Here is a 20656-nt window from a genome sequence, read left to right as displayed (position 1 = left end):
AGTGTGGCATTAAATAAATAAATAAATAATAAAATACCTGCTCACATAAAAATGTAAAGTCATTCAACGCATTTAAGACCAAACTGACTAATTACATAAAAGCTCAATCACTTTAACTTTTTTTTTTATGTTTTTGCCAAGTCTACTATTTACAAAACTTTTTGGACATCAAAACATATTTTACACTCACTATCGAGTGACGTGGTACCCGGGTGCCTCTTTTTATTGTGAGGTAGCTATGAGATCTAATACAGTACATTATCCAACATTAATTTGCCATATGCCATCACTTGACTTTCCTGTATAAATTTGTCCAGTTAGGGGTAGGAATTATTTGAATTACAAGCCCAAGAAATATTTTTATGCCATACTTTTCAGGTTGATGGCATGAGGATAGTTATTCGTCAGCGGTAATACATTCACGATTCTTATAGATTTTTTCAAATTTGAAATGAACATGTCCAAATATCTTGTATAGCATATTAGATAACAAATATTTAGGGTGCGTTACGTCATTATAAAATCATACGAAGCATACCCTAAAGCTAAGCTGCATCTATCATTGAACATCGCAGCCCGAAAAAATGGTAAGATCTTTATTAGATCTATGGAGCCGCCCTATTCACCAAACATATTTCTATTACCAGTTTGTATTTTTGGAAGTGGTTCAGAGTACCACCTCGATCCATCAGAAATATTTGAATCTTGAATATTTTCAAGCGATTCCCCTTCAAAACTCGCATTGGAATTGTAGGAATCATTTTCGACTTCAATTTCTGGTTTCACATCTGAAATTTCAAGTCTTCCCACTTCAACCTAAGGTAAATAATCATGTTTATTATCATACATATACTCGTCACTAGAAGATTCTGCTAATAATGCTAGCAGTTCATTGGAATTCTATCTTTGAACATGTGATCTTTATTGAGAAGTGATAACTTGTGAGTACTTGTAAACTGAGCAAGAGCTTCATTACTCATAATGATATATTATAAACTCACAAATTATAAATATACTCGTACAATAGAAACAATAGTATACAGTCAAATTTCAAGTACGCATATATTCAATATGCATATATTCAATATGCATTGAATGGATCCAGTGTTTCTTGTACGCCGATAACCATGTACCGCACTCCACCTCACCTCCGCTTTGATCGCCACAAATTGTCAATTGTTTAGATTAGCTAAAATAATAATATTTAAAGTATGTGTGACACAAAAGCCGATCCTGATCGTTTACATTACGTATAAACTGTATGAAGGTACCCGGGTACCTCGTCACTCTGTTAAAGGTGTTTTATTTGTCACTCACATAAGGGTTAAATAATAATAATATAATATCAATATCAATAACAAAACCAATGCGTTGAATGGGTAGTTATTTTAAGACGAACAAGAATGTTACGTTACTATTTATGAGTATTCTCATATAAGCGACTTTTTGTCTTTTTTGAGAATAAATATCTGTAAACCTAAGCCTAAATAAATATTTTTGACCAAATTTCTTCACAAATCAATATTAAAAAAAAAAACAGTTATCACGTTATTGAGAAATTAAAGAATGCCTAGATGACATTCTGTTATCGTATTATAAGCAACGATAATCTGTACGCCGAAAAAAAATTGGGAACGATCTCAATAGAATAAAATTTTAATCACCCAATTCAGTTGAGCAGAGATGGCCCAGTGGTTAGAACGCTTGCATCTTAACCGATGATTGCGGGTTCAAACCCAGGCAAGCACCGCTGATTCATGTGCTTAATTTGTCTTTATAATTCATCTCGTGCTCAGCGGTGAAGGAAAACATCGTGAGGAAACCTGCATGTGACAAATTTCATAGAAATTCTGCCACATTTGTTTTCCACCAACCCGCATTGGAACAGCGTGGTGGAATATGTTCCAAAACCTTCTCCTTAAAGGGAGAGGAGGCCTTTAGCCCAGTAGTGGGAATTTACAGGCTGTTGTTGTTGTAAATCAGTCAAATGTCGAATAGTATTCAGTCAAGAAATCTAGAATCCTATGAAACCACATAACTCTCCGACAAGAGCAATACAACATTTCAAGTATGCGAAGAAGTCATTTTCGTAGTCAATGAAAATTTATTTGGTAAGAAATAATTTTAAATTTTGATTTTTATGTTGACTTGCAACTAAAACAGGGATACACTAAACTGAAATTTAGGACTAATTTAATCCACTAAAGATACTTAAAACACATATTTGTAAATATATTTACGATAAAAAACGATGTAACTAAAACTAATAAAATATGTTTTATTTACAATAAAGCATTCTAGAAGCGTCAATTTATAAACACTACCATAGTTTCGAAATGCATCCTCCAGGGAGAAGAAATATCAAGTAACTATCGTAGTTGCTTTTTTAAAATACGTTAAAATGTATTAACAATAATTTGTTTTAATGTTTGTATAAGAATTGCAAACAATAAAACACATCAAACAGGATTAGTAACCTAGAACTTCCGACGAGTTAAGAAATATCTAGATATAGTCAAATTATAATAATGTTACTAAATATTCTTTTAAAAGTTGCCGTTACAAGTAAATTAATTATAGCTTACTTTACTTGTAACAGTAAATATAATATTAATATAATATTGAAATTAAAATATTCTAATTAATTCATAATATAATTAGTAAAGTCTCCTCGCTGTTGGTCTAGGGCTTCTTTGCGGGCCCCAGAGCTTCCCGATCTTTAGATCCGACTCTGCCAATAAATCAATTATATGATGTATTAAGAAATTATTATAATTATATATGTTCAAATCATTACGTAGTATAAAACAAAGTCGCTTACGACGGTCCGTATGTCTGCTTAGATCTTAAGATTAAAACACAACGGATTTTGATGCGGTTTTTTTCAATAGATAAATTGATTCAAGAGGAAGTTTTATATGTATAAAACACGCACATTATAGTAGACATTGATTATTTTACTAGTTTTTAAAGTAATGTCTTAAAAAAATACATTTTTTGCAGACGCTGGCTGAGCTCTACAAGATAGATTAAAATAAAAGAAAATCAGCATTGCTAAGTGCGAATTATCTACAGTAATATTATAAATGTGTAATAACTCAATTTGTCTGTCGCTCTTTCACGATCAAACCACTGAACCATATTTGATGAAATTTATTATGAAGCAAGCTTGAACTTTAAGAAAGGGCAGCTTTTGTCTCTTGAAATAAAAAACGATAAAGCCGGGGGCGACGATAAAAAAAATTACAAATAAATAAAATTAAAGTGTATAAACACTTTAATTTTATTTATTTGTAAATATTTTATTATAAAAATAATAGCTCCTAATAAATGCATATTAATGCAATGCATATAAGTGCTTGTACAGAAGCCTTAAAATAAAGTATATTTTGTTTTGAATTGGTGCTGTCATTTGCGATATTAGCCGAAACAAACAAAGAGACAGACAAATACTAGCTACTCACTCCTTCGCACGGGTGCATTTCTGATATTAAATATACTTTTTTTTTATGGTATAGGTTGGCGGACGAGCATATGGGCCACCTGATAGTAAGTGGTCACCATCACCCATAGACAATGACGCTGTAAGAGATATTAACTATTCGTTATATCGTAAATGCGCCGCCAACCTTGGGAACTAAGATGCTATGTCCCTTGTGCCTGTTACACTGGCTCACTCACCTTTCAAACTGAAACGCATCAATACTGAGTAGCGGTAGAATATCTGAAGAGTGGGTGATACCTACCCAGGCGGGCTTGCACAAAGCCCTACCACTAAGTAATAAGCCTAGTGCTTCTAATGCTCTTCAAATTTTAAATCTAATCAAGACAATAAAAAAAATACAATTTGTACTATGTACCTGTCTATTTGGGGTGATCTTCGAAATGTCTTAACCGATTTTGACGAGATTCACTAATAGATAACTAATATTTTAAGTAGGTCAGTTTCATTTCATAAAAAGCTAATATTTTTTTAACCACAGGAACTAAATACAAAAAAAATATTCGATAGAGTCTGGCTGGCCTCGATTGTAAAGACTTATTTCTGTTTAGAAATTTAAAAAAAAAACAGCACTTTGTAATATTTATTATTTCGTTACATTTCAATTTTAAACAAAATTTTAAATATAAACATAACTTAGCTAAAACTAGATTCATGTGTTCTTCGAATATTAATTTCTAGAATTAGATTATTATATATTAAGACCATGTTAAACCTGATTTGTACCTAGAAAGTCGTCGTGAATGGGGCGCCTTCTAAGAGTTCTCTGAGGTTAATAATTTTACCCGTCTTAATATTTTCCTCGAGTGCCTTTTAGCTTTTATTCGCAAAATTGTTCAATTTCTATATTATTAAAAGGGATACTTTCTTTAAACAAAAAAAGCTAAGTCAATATAAGTACATAAAACTTATACTAAAAAGCACAGCGCGTTTACAGCGTGTTAATATACAATACATACATCTACCGACGTTGCTTGTATGTAATATATCGACGAATACATGCACACAAGTCAGTAATATTTATTTATATTTAAAAAAAAATTAAAAATGTGTCTGAAAAGTCTGTCTGTCTGAAAAGCTACCTTTGATATTTTTCCCTCTAACAAAGTTGAAATATGTGCCTACTATAGTTACAGTATTATCTACATTTTATAATTCTTTGAATACGCCAAGGACAATGGTTATCACCTTCGTTTTTATCTTTAAAAAAAACTACACGCCTAAGGTAAATTAAAAAAAAATCTGTTTGTCAAAAAAACAGTCATAGTCCCCTAAAAGCTTGTTCGCGTCACCCGATAAGCTATCGCCTTTCTTTCTGCAAGCTCGAGGAAAAAACTCACCGCAATCAGTGCAGCGAAGCGAAAAGTAACTGTTGGAAAGTATACATGACCTGCCGAGAGGACGAGCGGGCAACAGCCAACTCGCTCAGTAAGACCGTAGTCGCCTAGCGGTCAAGGCTTTGCGCTAAGCCGGGAATTTAAAAAAAAAAATAAGCAAAAAGCGCGCGCGTAACTGTCAATGTCATTTAGTTGACAATTAAAAAAAAACTTATTCTTCTTTTTAATTTTCGTATTGCTTCTGCTGTTAGTCTTATTAGTACAAATAACCGTTAACTCAGTGCCGCTGGATAATGAGTTCGTGATTGTGGATAAAACTCGGAGTCCGTTAAACAGGTGAATATATTTACCTATATTAAATTGTTGCACGTTTAATCTTTCAATGAAGTGTTTTTTTTTTTTTAATTTTCTATATATAAATACATGTGTTATTGCATTAGTCGTAATCTTTATGTCAAAAAAATATTATATTTTTTATTTTGTAAGTACGTACTAGTAAAATATTTTAAAAATATATTTCACAAGAAATTCACAGTACAAGTAATGGTTGAAAGACTACGTTTTTTCATAGTTATCATTGCTCAGTCGAGACGATCGGGAATAACGGCCCTGCAATCATAGGTTGTTGCTCTTCCTACCGCCAGCACCCAAGAAATAAAAACTCGTTTATTAAGGAAATAATAATAACGAAAAACCTAAGCACATTAATAACACTCGCACTATAAATAATAAAAACATTATCTCCTTTTCATGCATGTTATAAAAATAAAAAAAAGTTCAATATAAAACCTCCTTTTGACAAACAAAAGACATTTCAATTTAAGAACGCCGTTTAATAATTCAATTTGCGCTAAAAACTTGTTGTAAAAAGTACGGCGTCGTGAGTTTGTGTTCCGTTGTGTGAATGTAGGTCAGTGAAATGATCGAAACACGGTCCCGTATGGAATCCGACCCGGACGACCGCGGCCGATTTTGTTGTCACCGACACTGACCGACATTCTTTTATTATTCTTACTTTATTCAAATTTTTTTTTTCGCGGCTTCCTCTAGTTGCACTATAAAAGACCTAATTTTTATATTTAGTATGGCAACAATCAAATAATTTAATATAAAGTAGGCCATACACTTACCATAAAAGTCGACGATAGATTACAGTATCTATGCGAAATAAAAAATAACTATGTATTGAATATATGATATATCAATAAAACATAAAATAAAAAGAGCATTGGTTACATATTAAAAATTTCATTGATTTTATCTCACACATAAAATCTTTTTAAAAGCTTACGTTAAATCGTTAAATTAAAAACAATATCGTAATTAGATTTTTTGAATATCGAATGGGTACTTACAATTCAATTGACTTACTTATGAGATAAGTTCGAGATAAGCAGGTTCCGTCGGGGTCATTAACATCAGAGAGCCTTTGCTCGCCTCGAGAAACGGAAAGTTTAATTTAGCCGTTATACATTGCGTTTTTAATATCCATGTTATGTATTTGACATAGTATCCTACTTTTCTATGCGTTCGATATTTGACAGCCAAATATGACAACTATTTTTTTTAAATTATAGGCAAAGACCAACCCACACGGGGTCGATCTAAAAAAATATTAAAATTATAATACAATCGATTCAAAAGACTTTTACTGGTAGGTCTCGATATAGACTCGTCCAGTCTAGTTACATTCACTCACCAGTCATTCAACTATTGGGAATAATGAATAAATGTCTACGATTAGATTTTATCCCAATTAAAAAAAAAAACGAAAACATTTATGTTCTGTGTTGATTATTAAAAACTTTTAACTATATCTATTATACTTAAATTTCATAACGTACATATATATGTACATTAGAAATGCAACTGACGTCTTCAAACAATTCATGTAAAATAGATTAATGTAAACTCATTAATAACTCAAGCGTTAATTTGTTAGATTTATTCAAACGCCTAAAGAATTGTCTGTTTCCGAACTGAATGTTTAACGGAATAACTGTAATACGTCTTATTTTCAATAATATATAACATAACAAATATTCCAACAGTCAAATCGACGTATTTTTAATCGTTCTATCGACGTATATATATTATTCAATAGTATTTTACCACAACTAGATCGATAAATATTTTCTAAAAACACAATATTAAAGTCCAGTTGACATTACGATAAAAAAAGGTTACAAAAGAAAGGGGCATATGATATTATTAAAACCTCTTTACGCCAGTATTTTAACTATAAAGGATTACCAGTAACATTTATTTATGCTAAATATGTGAAAGTATGGTTAAAGTCAAAAGTCTGATTGTAATGCAAAATATTAATGTAACACCCGCATAGGATTGTGAAAGATTTAGGAAAATCGGTACGTTGGATTTTTCCTTACGTAATAAAGCGATTTAATTGTTAACAATATATGACGCATATTTAAAATAAGAATACATTTAGGGATTTTATTTTAAATGTTATAATACAAATTTATACTAATATGCGAAAGTTACTCTGTCTATTGATTTTTCACCGTAAAATCTCTGAATCGAATTCAATGAAATTTAGCTTGAAGCAAACTTAAACTTCAATGAAGTCACGGGTGACAGCTGGCATATAAATATTTAAATATTTAGATAAACTTTTTGTACCAGCGTTTAAAAAATAAACAGTTTCTTACGCACTATTGAAAAAAGTATTTATAATGTACCTATATTTCAAAATAGCGCAATACTTGTTGACTTCCATGCAGAATGTATTATATGTATATCTGTAATTGTATTTAACTAACATTATTTTGTATGTTTAAATGTTAAAAAAGAATAACTACTGAGTTACTTGGCGGTGCTTCTCGGTTGAATCTGCATTCCAAACCGGTGGTAGCTTCTCTTAATATAGTTTGTTAAATGATTCAAAAGTTCTTTTAAACGCTTACTTAAATAAAGTATATTTTCGTTTTGGTTCACTCATTTGCAAGATTAATTCACCATTAATCAATTAATGATGAATGAAAATATATATTTCCAATTGTAATAGAATTAGAAAGATATATTTTTAACACCAACGATCGCTATGAATAACTGTCGTGTGAATTTAAAAAACTTAAATTAACATACAATGAGTAGCAATATATATAAGCTAGTTATGGAGTCCTATCACGACTCGAAGTGATATATCGGATGTTCTCAACGAGGAAGTACGCGTTTCGCGAAAATGCATCAGACTCGAATCCACAAAAAGGTCTGAGGTTCGATTTCGGACTTCTCCATCTGTCAACTTAGAATTTAAAAGAGTTCGTTTTTTTTATGGTATAGGTTGGCGGACGAGCATATGGGCCACCTGGTGGTAAGTGGTCACCATCGCCCATAGAAAATGACGCTGTACGGAATATTAACTAATAACTATTCCTTACATCGTCAATGTGCCACTAACCTTGGGAACTAAGATGTTACGTCCCTTGTGCCTGTAGTTACACTGGCTCACTCACCCTTCAGACCGGAACACAACAATACTGAGTATTGTTAATTGGCGGTAGAATAACTGATGAGTAGGTGGTACCTACCCAGACGGGCTTGCACAAAGCCCTACCACCGAGAAGATTTGGACTCCTTATTCTGTGAAGCTTAGATTTGATACCCCAAATATATTAAATATACCACATACCGTCGTTGCTCCTGCAAAAGTCTCTGTCTTTTTTTTTTTATATTTCTCGATTGTTACACCGTTTTAATCGTTATTTCAGTACACGAACTGTAAAAACAGTTTTGTCATTACTTCTATATTTTAAAAGTTTATAAATTTAGCGATGCGATATTCATACATCGAAATTTCCATATATTTAAATAATAATAAAACAGCACAGCGATCGAAAAATATGATAAAAACACATAGCGACTTTTGCAGAAGCAACGACAACACATTACTCTGATCTCAATGGAAGCTGAAGAACTTGTGTTATGGAAAATCTGAAGAAACGATTACCACTAACACCCAGACCCAATTACAGAACACAGGAATTTGATATGTCCCCGCTCCAGAATACCCAATCGTGTAAAGTTAGCGACGTATATCGACCTCTTCAAGTGCGTCGTATAATATCTATCAGAGATCAGTGTTAACAGGACTACTCATATTAAAGATCCTATTAGAGTCAATTGAGTCTTTAACGGTATAAAATACTGTGAGATTGACAGGGATTAGGGAATGCTCGTAATATAATCTTAATTTGATTTAATTCTTAGTTTAATTGTTCCAATAGAGATAAACAAGTCATTTGACGTCCTTAACTACACGTGATACTACTGATACTATGACAAGTCATAGTAGGTACTTGGGACTACAATTTTGACTTTCCACGATAAGCAAACCATACGCCGCGATTGAGCGCCTCAAATAACATAATATCGGACTCAATACTGGTCCTGTCACGGTCAGGATACTAATCAGAGATCATAATCGTTGTAATTAAATTAAATTAAATTAAACGATAATATGCTAGCATTCTTGCTCATGCTCTCACTCCACGCGGTCGGGATTTATACAGTAACTATTTTTAACTCATATTTGTGTTTATGTTATTAGGCACTTAATGTTATTAATTCTTATCACAACAAAATATATTATTTAGTAATTTTAAAAATAGAGAAAGCAATTTAAACTCTTCACACATTAAACATTTAACGTAAGTGCAAAAAGTTATCAAGAACGCTACGAGTATAATTTTACCAAAAATATTGTAGATGCTTCTAAGCAAGCTCCAGCTAAATGTACTTAAATCACATTCCATATTTCTTATAAATAATATATAAATATATAATAACTATATGTAAATATCGATTCTCAAAACTCTTAGCACTTTACATTGGTACTGTGTATCATAACCGTTCCTTAAATATCAAAACCTTGGAAACTAAAATATTACGTCTCTTGAGCCTGTAGTTTACACTGGCTCATTCACCCTTAAAATCGAAACACAATTATACTAATTGTAATTTGGCGATATAACGTAATATGAGAGAAAATTCAGTGTTGTTTTCCGGCTATTTTCAATTAAGATTCGTGCTAAGTACTGTGTGATACACTCCTTTGTGTTTTCTATTTACTTAACAAATAAATATAAGGTTTATGCAAAGTCGCACGCCCACGATGACCATTATTTTGGGTGGTGGTTCCACAAACAAGAGAGAATTTAACCTAACGCGTCATTTTACTCATGATGATTTCTTAAAGTTCTTCAACCAAAACTTGAACCCACGATCTTTGATTCAAAACATATCTTAATCAATCTATTTTTACCTCACGGACCCGCCTTAGAACTGGCGGCATTAAAGTTAGTCATGCATAGTAATTTATTTCTGAGCCTACAAAAAAAACTTTCACCATTAAAAAAAACATTACCAATTTATTGCTAAATAAAAGATGCAATTAGCATGGTTATTGGAACGAATAAATCTGAATATAATATTGTATTTTAATTAGAAAGAGGTGTGGTACCGTTAGGATAATCGACGTAAATGGTCCGAAGGAGCGTACGACCAGTTTGCGAGAAATGCATGGCGCCTTCCGTGACGATACACTCGTTAAATATTTTGAATTCCTGCCTGATTTTCTTAATTAAATATACATATTAATGGACGAGATTTCGGAAATGTCATTTGGGATGGTGACTATAAAGAAACATATATTTTTTTATTACTACAAGTTTTTTATCGGGCAAAGATCTTTACAATAATTGCACGCTTCGAAGTATTGCCTCCACTGGTGGGCGGAGTATGGTACATTTTTAGCCTAGAGGATTGGAATTGCTAACATTCTTGCCACCATCCCACGCGGTCACGATTTGTAGAATAACCATTTTTATTTATACATAACTAGCGACCGTCCCGGCTTCATAAGTCATAAGTTTTTTTTTTTATATTTTTACCTTTTATTGATATTTTTAGGCTTTTCCGAAAATTCTCGGTCTATTTCAATTGAAACAAAAACCTTAATAAATTATATACTTAAACCTTCCTTATGAATCTCTTTGTCTGTTAGGGAATACCTCATGAAAATCCTTTCCGTACTTTATCGCGAACAGCGTTTTATAATATGTAGTGACAAATAAGGCCTTCGTCAAAATAATTTAGATGTAAATAAATAAAAGTATAGTACATATTTAAGATTTTAAACAAGTGAACAAGACATTATTAACGCCGAAATATCGAGCTCCACCGAATAAGAATAAAAAACATAGTAAATATACCGAAATTAATAATTATAGTATATATTTCCTATTAAACAATATCTCAGTTATTTTTAACGTATGACTCGTTCTTCCGAATCATAATTTAATTCGAGAAACCATTGCCACATAATGTACTACATAATGTACTGTACTAGCTAACGGCTTCACACGGGTACAATTAATACTTATACTAAATATACTACAGAATTTGTTTATTAACGACATCACATTACAAATGTCTAAAAACATCAGTGTTTCTTTACTAAATCGTCCATGTATTATATTTTTCTTCCTTCCTTTCCTTCCTCTCGAATTACTCTATCTATTAAAAAGAACCGCATCAAAATCCGTTGCGTAGTTTTGAAGATTTAAGCATATGTACAAAGGGACATAGGGACAGAGAAAGCGACTTTGTTTTATACTATGTAGAAGGTTTAATACATTTTTATCGAAATTCACGAAATTGCCTTCCTTGCTTTCCGTTTTATTACTCGGCGTTTGAGTAGCAAAGGTACTTTATCAAGATAAAATACATTTTACACTCTTGTTTGAATTTAAACTGCATTTTCTCTGATAAAAAAAAAACAATAACATAAATAACAACGATTTCGAAACGAATTTATAAATATGTAAATTTACACAGATAAAAAAAATTGTGAAATTACATATCAAACTGATATGAAACTTTTTTATACTGGTAACATTACTTACAAAGTGAGAAAACCATAACAAATCAAAATCAAATCAAATTACTGTTTATTGTACACCAATAAATAAATCATTTAGACACGATTAAGGAAGATGCACAAGAGGCGGCCTTATCGCTAAGACTTACCATATCGTTGAAAGATTTGTGTTTATTTTAAACGAAATAAATTATGTATACAACGTAATAAATTATACAAAATTATAATGCGTATTATTACATGGAGCTGTGATCAGTTTTTAGAACGCGTGCATCTTAACCGATGATTTCGGATTCAAGCCCAGGCAAGCAAGGTGAAGGAAAACATGGTGAGGAAACCTGCATGTGTCTAATTTATTGTGAACAGCGTGGTGGAATATGTTCCAGACCCTCTACTTAATGGAAGAGGAAGCCTCAGCAGTGGGACATTTACAGGCTTTTGCTGTTACTGTTTGTACTGGACGACAACAGTGATCCTTTATATGGCTATCCACATTATTCTGCAACATATATATGTGAAGTTTTTTCAAATTTAGATTTGAATGATTTCATACAAATGACAATAATAATTAATTAATAGAATCAATTAATTAGTTTATAGTGGGACGGCGATGATATTTAAAAATCATTTTTTTATCTGTGATGACATTATAACCGTTTCGGTCCGTTACGACCGTTAATTGTAAACAAACCGTTCTAACGAGTAACTGTATTATAAAAAGATTAATGTAAACATTTAATCTTTATTACATTATTATAATCTATATCTAATGATATTAACATAACATAAAGAGTACTGAGCTAAAGCCTCCTCTCTCTTTGAGGAGAAGGTTTGGAGCATATTCCATTATGTTGTTCCAATGTGGGTCGATGGCAGAATTTTGCTGAAAATTATGTAAATGCACGTTTCTTCAGAATGTTTTCTTCCACCGCTGAGCACGAGATGATATAAGCAAAAATTAAGTACATGAAAATTAAGTGGTTGGGCTTGAACCGGCAATCATCTGTTAAGACGCGTTCTGGCCATTGGGCCATCCCAGTTCTCGGCTCTATATAATGATTTCAATTTATTATCCTATTACGCAAATAAAAAGAGTAATTATCGATACTGATATTATAAACGGCAAATTAAATCTGTCTGTCCGTTGGTTACGCTTTCACGTTCATTTCACTCAATAAAATGAAATGAATTCGATGACATTTGTTATAAAGTAATCACCTGACGATCAAACCCTAAAAACGCAAGCTAAGCGTTTACAATTAGATGTATATAATTAAGTTTTTAATTATTTACTAGCTGTACCCGCGACTTTGAGCGCGTTTCAATTTAACAATAAAAGATATCTAGCTCAAGTTAGTAACTTAAGCTACAACAACAGATCAGCTTTCTGTCAGTGAAAATACCATCAAAATCAATCCAGCCATTCCACAGATTAGCCGGAACAAACAGACAGACACAAATATTACAAAATGTATGAAATGTACCGTATACATAAATTATAGTAAATAGCGGTTATTTTAATATCACAAGCAGAATTTGAATATATTATTAAGAGTTAAAGTATCTCAGGCAGGCAGGCTGACAAATGAAGTGAGTGTTGGCCACTGTTACACGCAGACATTGCCGCGGTCACAAATAAATGTCCCTTATGCCTTGCACTAACTGAAACTTTAAACCGCAAACCGGTACTCAAGAATATATATATAGTATTACTCCAAGTTCAAGTCCAACGGAAGCAAGAACTACTATGTTTTAATTTGCTTGATTCGTATTTATTATAGACTAGCAACTCGTCCCGGCTTCGCACGGTAATTGATACGTATCGTTATATTACGACTAAATTACATAAAATCATTATAAATTGTAGCCTATGTGTTACTCTGATGACCTATAATACTGTAAAATTAAATCTAAATCCGTTCAGTATCTTTTTCGTGAAAGTGTGACAAACATACATCCAGTCTCACAAACTTTCGTATTTCTAATATTAGTAGGATAGGATGAAGGACAAGATGTTGTGCTCGACAGAAATAAGTAAAGTAAAGTAACAAGTAAAGTAACAGCCTTTAAATTTCCCACGGCTGAGATAAGGCCTCCTCTTCCATTAAAGAGAGGGTTTGGAACATATTCCACCACGCTATTCCAATGCGGGTTGGTGGAATGCACATGTGGCAGAATTTCGATGAAATTAGACTTTGACTAGATTTAGAGCCATCTCAGCTGTATGTATTGCCGTCCGATGTGTTGATTTTACTAAACAGTCAGTACGCACGTCTGGCGCTGTAGCTGTCCCAAGACCAAGAGACCAAGAGCCTCATTCAACAAAGATACATACACTGACAGGATTTTAAACAATGACGTCCCTCAACTGACAACCTATAAAACTTAATCACATTGTGTGTTATTGTCATTCTAATAAATGAGGTCGTATATGTAATCATAATCTCTGACATATATATGCAAAATATATATAGTTCTCTCAGTCTCGTCAGGTCTGTAGGCCCTGGATTGGAGGCCCATTATAGTAGACTACTACTTCAATAATAACTAATACTAAGAATATTTAAATTTACCGAAAAGCTTACTATTATAATTCGAAATACTTTTCAAGTAAGCAAGTATCATTTAGTATATGACATGAGTCATAAAACTTCAAAGCAAGAAATGGTGTATGTTTTCGATGATATAAAAACAGATTCTAGTCTAAACACGCACGAAGGCGCGTCCCTCCAGTATTAAATTTTTTGAATCCGTAACAAAATCGTCTTAACTGATACATATTTATAATTGCATCATATATTTTTTTAAAATAAAAATTAATAATTGTACGAACGCACTTCATTCAAAAAATCAAAATAAAAAATATACTTTATGCAAGTACACTTTTACTAGCACTTTGGAATTGACATTTAACAACTATTTTAAGAGAAGCTACCACCGATTCGGAAAGTAGATTCTACCGAGAAGAACCGGCAAGATTCAAAATTCAAAAGTAAACACCTATTTTGATTGTTTTCTTATATATATTATAAATTAATTATAGGACGAATATATATCTAGTATATATTAAATAGTGTTCAGAGAATACTATGATTATAATCTAATCTACATTTATGTAAATGACATCCGTACTTCAAATAAATGTAAACAACACCGCGATTGCCAAGCGTTGGCTGAGACGTGATCGACTTTGACACAGTTTAAGAAGTATCTTGTTGTATAAGATATTATATTCAATGTTAAAACAAGTGTAATAATTATATATGAAGTAATGAACCTGTTGTCTCCGTCACGTAATGACGTAAGTCAAAAATAGTTAAATTTAAAGGTTTAAATTTGTACTTTAATGTTAGATGTAATTGCAAACAGTTTTGAGTAAGCTCGTCTGAGTAGATACCTTTGATTCATCCCATATTTTAACTCTAAATATCATGAATCAGTATTGATGTATTTCGGTTTAAAGGGTGAGACATAACATCTTCTTTTCCAAGGTTGATGGTTCACTGACTGTGCAAGGGATGGGTAACTTAGGTACATTGCTTGTCTATGGTGAACACTTAGCTTTATATTGTCCATTTGACAGACTATCTACCTAATCTATTTTTTTATGGTATAGGTTGGACGAGCGTATAGGCCACATGATGGTAAGTGGTCACCATCACCCATAGACAATGAAGCTGTAAGAAATAATAACTATTCCTTACATCGTCAATGTGCCACCAACCTTGGGAACTAAGATGTTATGTCCCTTGTGCCTGCAGTTACACTGGCTCACTCACCCTTCAAACCGGAACACAACAATACTGAATACTGTTATTTGGCGGTAGAATAACTGATGAATGGGTGGTACCTACCCAGAAGGGCTTCCACAAAGCCCTACCACCAAGTAAATTAAAACAAACTTAATAAATTTTCAATATTGATATAGTTCCTGATACAAATACCCTATCTTTATTAACAAGATTCACCAACCAATAATACTAAGATTAAAAACCAATTAAATAGCAGAACTATTTCGGGCATGGCAACACTTTCTCTTTCTTACTCTTATGATACAATACGAGGTCAATCCAAAGCGATCATCTCGCTTCATAATCCCGGGTTACAATTAGGAACATCCCAATAGAAAATCTCAAAAAGTACCTATATAATAGTCGTACACTGTTTATGAACCCAGTACTGACTATTTTCTCCGTAAATCCACATTATATAGCATTTTATGTTTTGAATCAAGGGTAATTTAAAATAAATAAATATATATTGAACAACATCACATACATTACTCTGATCCCAATGTAAGCAGCTAAGGCACTTGTGTTATGGAGAATCAGGTTTCATATTGATCCTCTACCTCTTCGTAATAAAAGAAAGGGTTTATCAATGGTGAAATACATGCTAACGATTTTATTGTCATATTTTATATGTAAATAGAGCTAAATACTAATGATTTATAATAATCATATAAATTAAGATAGATTTCTTTTTAATCTATCCTAATATTATAATGTCTAGTATTGTTTCTGTTATCTGTTTATCTCTATCTATCTAGATTATAATATAATTTAATATGATAACTGCATGATCTCCAAAATACTAGGACATAGACTACCTACTTTTTATGCCTAACAGCTGACCCCTAAATTGGGAATAAACTAATGCCACAAGACGCTTATTAAATGTACCAGAATTAACACTAATACCAGATATTTTTATTCAATCACACCGAATAATATTAATATATCAAAATATGTAACGTTAAATGTTACAAACCGTCGCTGAAAATGAGACGCGCGTGAAAGAGACGGCAACATTCATTACCGCGTAGACGGTAGGGTCAGCAGAAGGCACTAACTTTCACACATACAAACATGTGTCTAACGGTAACGCTGACACACATAGCACGATACTGACCAAATTACCACAGATTAAACATACGATAAGCTAAACTGTTTACAATTAAATACATAGATTAAATGTAATTACGATAAAATATTTAAATTACACAGATAAGAAATTTGAAAATAGTTACGTGGAATCATGACCGTTTTGAATATAATAATAATAGCAATATTTGTCATCAGAATTAATCGGAAGAAATTAACCAGCACCAGTTTATTTAATTTATTAACTGGTTCCTAGCGCCCAATGTATTTATATATAGCACTTCCCCTATTTATTATATGTTATTAAAATAAAAAAATATTCAATTTCGGTCACGTATTTCAAGACCAACTTGCTAAAGTCGAGCGAATATCTGCTGATGTTCAGTAAAAATATAACACGTAAAGATGTTTTGATGTAAAATGCACGGGCATCTGTGTGTCCGTGGATGATTTTTCAGAACTTAAAAACATCCATAGACTGAATAAAAAATTGAATTATTATTTGAGTCGTTAAAGATATGTAGATGCGTCATAGCCATACGACATCTTCAAAACTTTTTTGTATATGCTTTTGCTTCAAAGACAAATTCCGTAAGCAATTTTTTTCTTAAACTGAACATTTTTGTTTACTTGATATGTCTAATGAATTATATAAACTAATACCGTTTTTTATATCACTATTATTCAAAATCGAGGAGACTTGCTTACTTGGTGGTAGGGCTTTGTGCAAGCCCGTCTGGGTAGTTACCACCCACTCATCAGTTATTCTACCGCCAAATAACAGTACTCAGTATTGTTGTGTTCCGGTTTGAAGGGTGAGTGAGCCAATGTAACTACAGGCACAAGGGACATAGCATCTTAGTTCCCAAGGTTGGTGGCGCATTGACGATGTAAGGAATAGTTAATATTTCTTACAGCTTCATTGTCTATGGGTGATGGTGACTACTTACCATCAGGTGGCCTATATGCTCGTCCGCCAACCTAACCACCAAGCAACCATAAAAAAGACCATAGCCAAGTGGGGCATTAAACTGTTATTTTAATATTTTAACTTTGCTTAATTATAATTAAGGCCTATACACGAATATACATTAAAAACTGTTACAGTACAAATAATGCAAGCCGAGATGGCCCAGTGGTTAGAATGCGTAAATGTTAACCGATGATTGCAGGTTGAAACTCAGGCAAATACCACTGAATTTTTATGCGCTTAATTTGTGTTTATAATTATAAATTCATCTTGAGATCGGTAATTCATGAAACATCATAAGCGTCTGCCACACGTGAATCCTCCAATGCGCTTTGAAGCAGCGTGGTGTAATATGCTGCAAATCTTTTCAAAAGGAGAGGAGGCTTTCGCAGCAGTGAGAAATTTACATGATATACATGTTGTTGTACAAATCTTGACCGCGTAGAATAGTGGCAAGAATGCATTTTCCGATTGAATCTAAATTCCGATCCTTAAATATAAACCATTTGTTTAATTTAGCGGAAGTGTGTGCAATAAAAGCCTTATAATATCTGGTTCAATGAAATCATTTCATAGTCTTTCTTAGAATCTCGTATGACCCAGAAACAACACATACATACCATAACAAACGGAAATATGGCTAAGAAACATAATATATCTCGACCTGTATCTAACTTTTCTCGTGGCTTAAAGCCGCAAGATTCATTGATTCGAAATCAATCGGCATACTATTTAGATCAAGCATTCTACATAAAACAAAATGTAATTATAACTATACTGTAAGAATTATGTTCATATAGAGCATTTCGACGAGAGTTTGTACATGATTAATGACTAAATTTAAAAGACAAAAACTGTTGAGGTGCTTTTCAATTCTGACCAAAAAATCGGTCGTGACAATATGAAACATTACATTTTGTGTAAATACAGTAGAATGCGAGGATTAGTCCTAATTCAGCTTACAAGACTTCGCCTAAAGAAACTAATTAACATTAAAAATTATTGCTTTTATTAAAACGAGACTCTTGAACAAGTCATTTTTAGATAGTGTCGAAAAATCGAGCACAACCAAATAAAAATAAAAATCATGCTAAATATCCCGTGTTAAATACTTGTAGTTATAAATAATCATGTTAATTTAAAATATTATTTTAAAATTACACAAAAGTTTTCAAAGAAACCGTTTTTTTTTTTTAAATTATTTATTGTCATCTATTACAGAAACGATTCAAGACGAACTCAAACAAGGATTACATTAATAATTATTTTTTTCATTTCAGCGAATTCATATTTCGAATATAGAAGCTGTCTCTTAAATCCGTCGTGCCGTTTGGTGTTTAGCTTGGAGCCTGATAAGTCACGTTTCCGTACGGAAAAAAAAAATATAGCGGCCAAGAGCGAGTCGGCTTCGCGCACGAAGGCTTCCGTACCATTATACAAAAAAACGGCAAAAAAATGACTGTTATATAGGCGATCGCATTGAATCATTATTTTATTTTAATTATTTATTTTCATGTCACCTGTTACCAATAACAAAAACGAGCAAAAGATCACATCGGTTTGATAGGAGACCCTTTAAATATTTATTTTAATCTGTTTTGATTATTAAATAATAGTGGCCCGCGGATTCTCTCGCGTTTTAGTGTGTTATTCGTCATGTGTTAAGCTAAGAAGTAGCATATGTCCTTTCTTGGAGTTTAGCGGTTTGGTCGTGAAAGAAGGACAGACAGATAGAATTACTTTTACATTTATAATATTAATCAAAATCAAAAATTAAAATAAACTTTATTCAAGTGGGCTTTTACAAGCACTTTTGAATCGTCATTTAACAATTAAGTGTAACTACCACCGGTTCGGAAAGTAGATTCTACCGAGAGGAATCGGCAAGAAACTCAGTAGTTACTCTTTTTCAACATTTAAAAAAAATTAAACTTTTAATATAGATTATAGAGATACATCATCTGTGAACATTCTACAGACTATCACCGTTCATAATGTACAGCTTGATGACAGACTGACAGACAATAGGGTTTTATCTTTTGTTTACGGAATTCTAAAAACAAAATGAAATCGTCACACGATAAGGATATCTTTCAACTTTCTTGCTAATGTAGTAACGTTAATACATTAGCACTGTTATAATTGTATCACTCATTGCGAAAAAAAGCTTTTTAAAGCGATGTCAAGGCGAAGTGATGTTTCGTGTGCTTTTTGAAACAATCGTTCATAAAAGATAAAAAACCTTCCCAAACCATTATCCATTCTGAACGAAACAAGCTTGTGAACTAAATCAAGAGTACAGAAATCTTATACGTAAAAATTAGTGTTATTTAGAAATATTATTCGACATCATTTAACTGATCACCAGGAAACTTTACCCATATGACTGACATGATAATTGCCCACTGCTGGGCTAAGCCTCCTCTCCCTTTGAGGAGAAGGTTTGGAACATAATCCACCACGTTACCAATGCGGGTTAGTGGAATACATATGTGACAGAATTTCTATGAAATTAGACACGTGTAGGTTTCCTCGCGATGTTTTCCTTCACCACCGAGCATGAGACGAATTATAAACACAAATTAAGCACATGAATTTTCAGTGGTGCTTGCTTGGGTTTGAACCCGCAATCATCGATTAAGATACTCGCGTTCTAACCACTGGGCCATTACTGTTCTGATTGATGTCATATTCAGACAATATTATTCGACACCATTTAAAATCATCAGGAAAATTTACCCATATGCTAGACCGACACGATAATTTGTGTAAACTATATAGAGGTATAAAAGATATGTGTGTCTGTTAAAATACGATTTAAAGGTAATTATCGTAAAGCTTTAAACTGTAATTATTGTAAAAGAACAACAGGAGAAAGGTGGTCGAAATTTGTGACAAACTTTTCTCCACTTTACAAAAAGAGAAAATACTCAAAACTCAAAAACTCACTTACTTATTCATACTCAAATTAATCTCTACTACCTACTATTACTAACAACGGCTTGGAAAAGAAAACACCCTGATCAAAAAGTCAAATTTATTAATTACATATATTGAATA

At 32.5% G+C, this 20656-nt stretch overlaps 1 protein-coding gene across 1 annotated transcript in view; it reads left to right on the top strand.

Moving 5' to 3' along the window:
• The first annotated feature begins 4882 nt into the window (after positions 1-4882).
• LOC124541210 (serine protease filzig) overlaps positions 4883-20656 on the top strand; it is a 46701-nt gene continuing 30927 nt past the window's right edge. The window contains exon 1 of the mRNA XM_047119081.1: positions 4883-5175. The gene's annotated coding sequence lies outside the window, so the exon portion shown is untranslated. The remainder of the gene's footprint in view (positions 5176-20656) is intronic.

This window comes from Vanessa cardui, chromosome 27, assembly GCF_905220365.1.
Source record: "Vanessa cardui chromosome 27, ilVanCard2.1, whole genome shotgun sequence".
NCBI lineage: Eukaryota > Metazoa > Arthropoda > Insecta > Lepidoptera > Nymphalidae > Vanessa > Vanessa cardui.
Note: the sequence above shows the minus strand (reverse complement) of the source record. Positions and strands in the feature narration are given on the sequence as shown.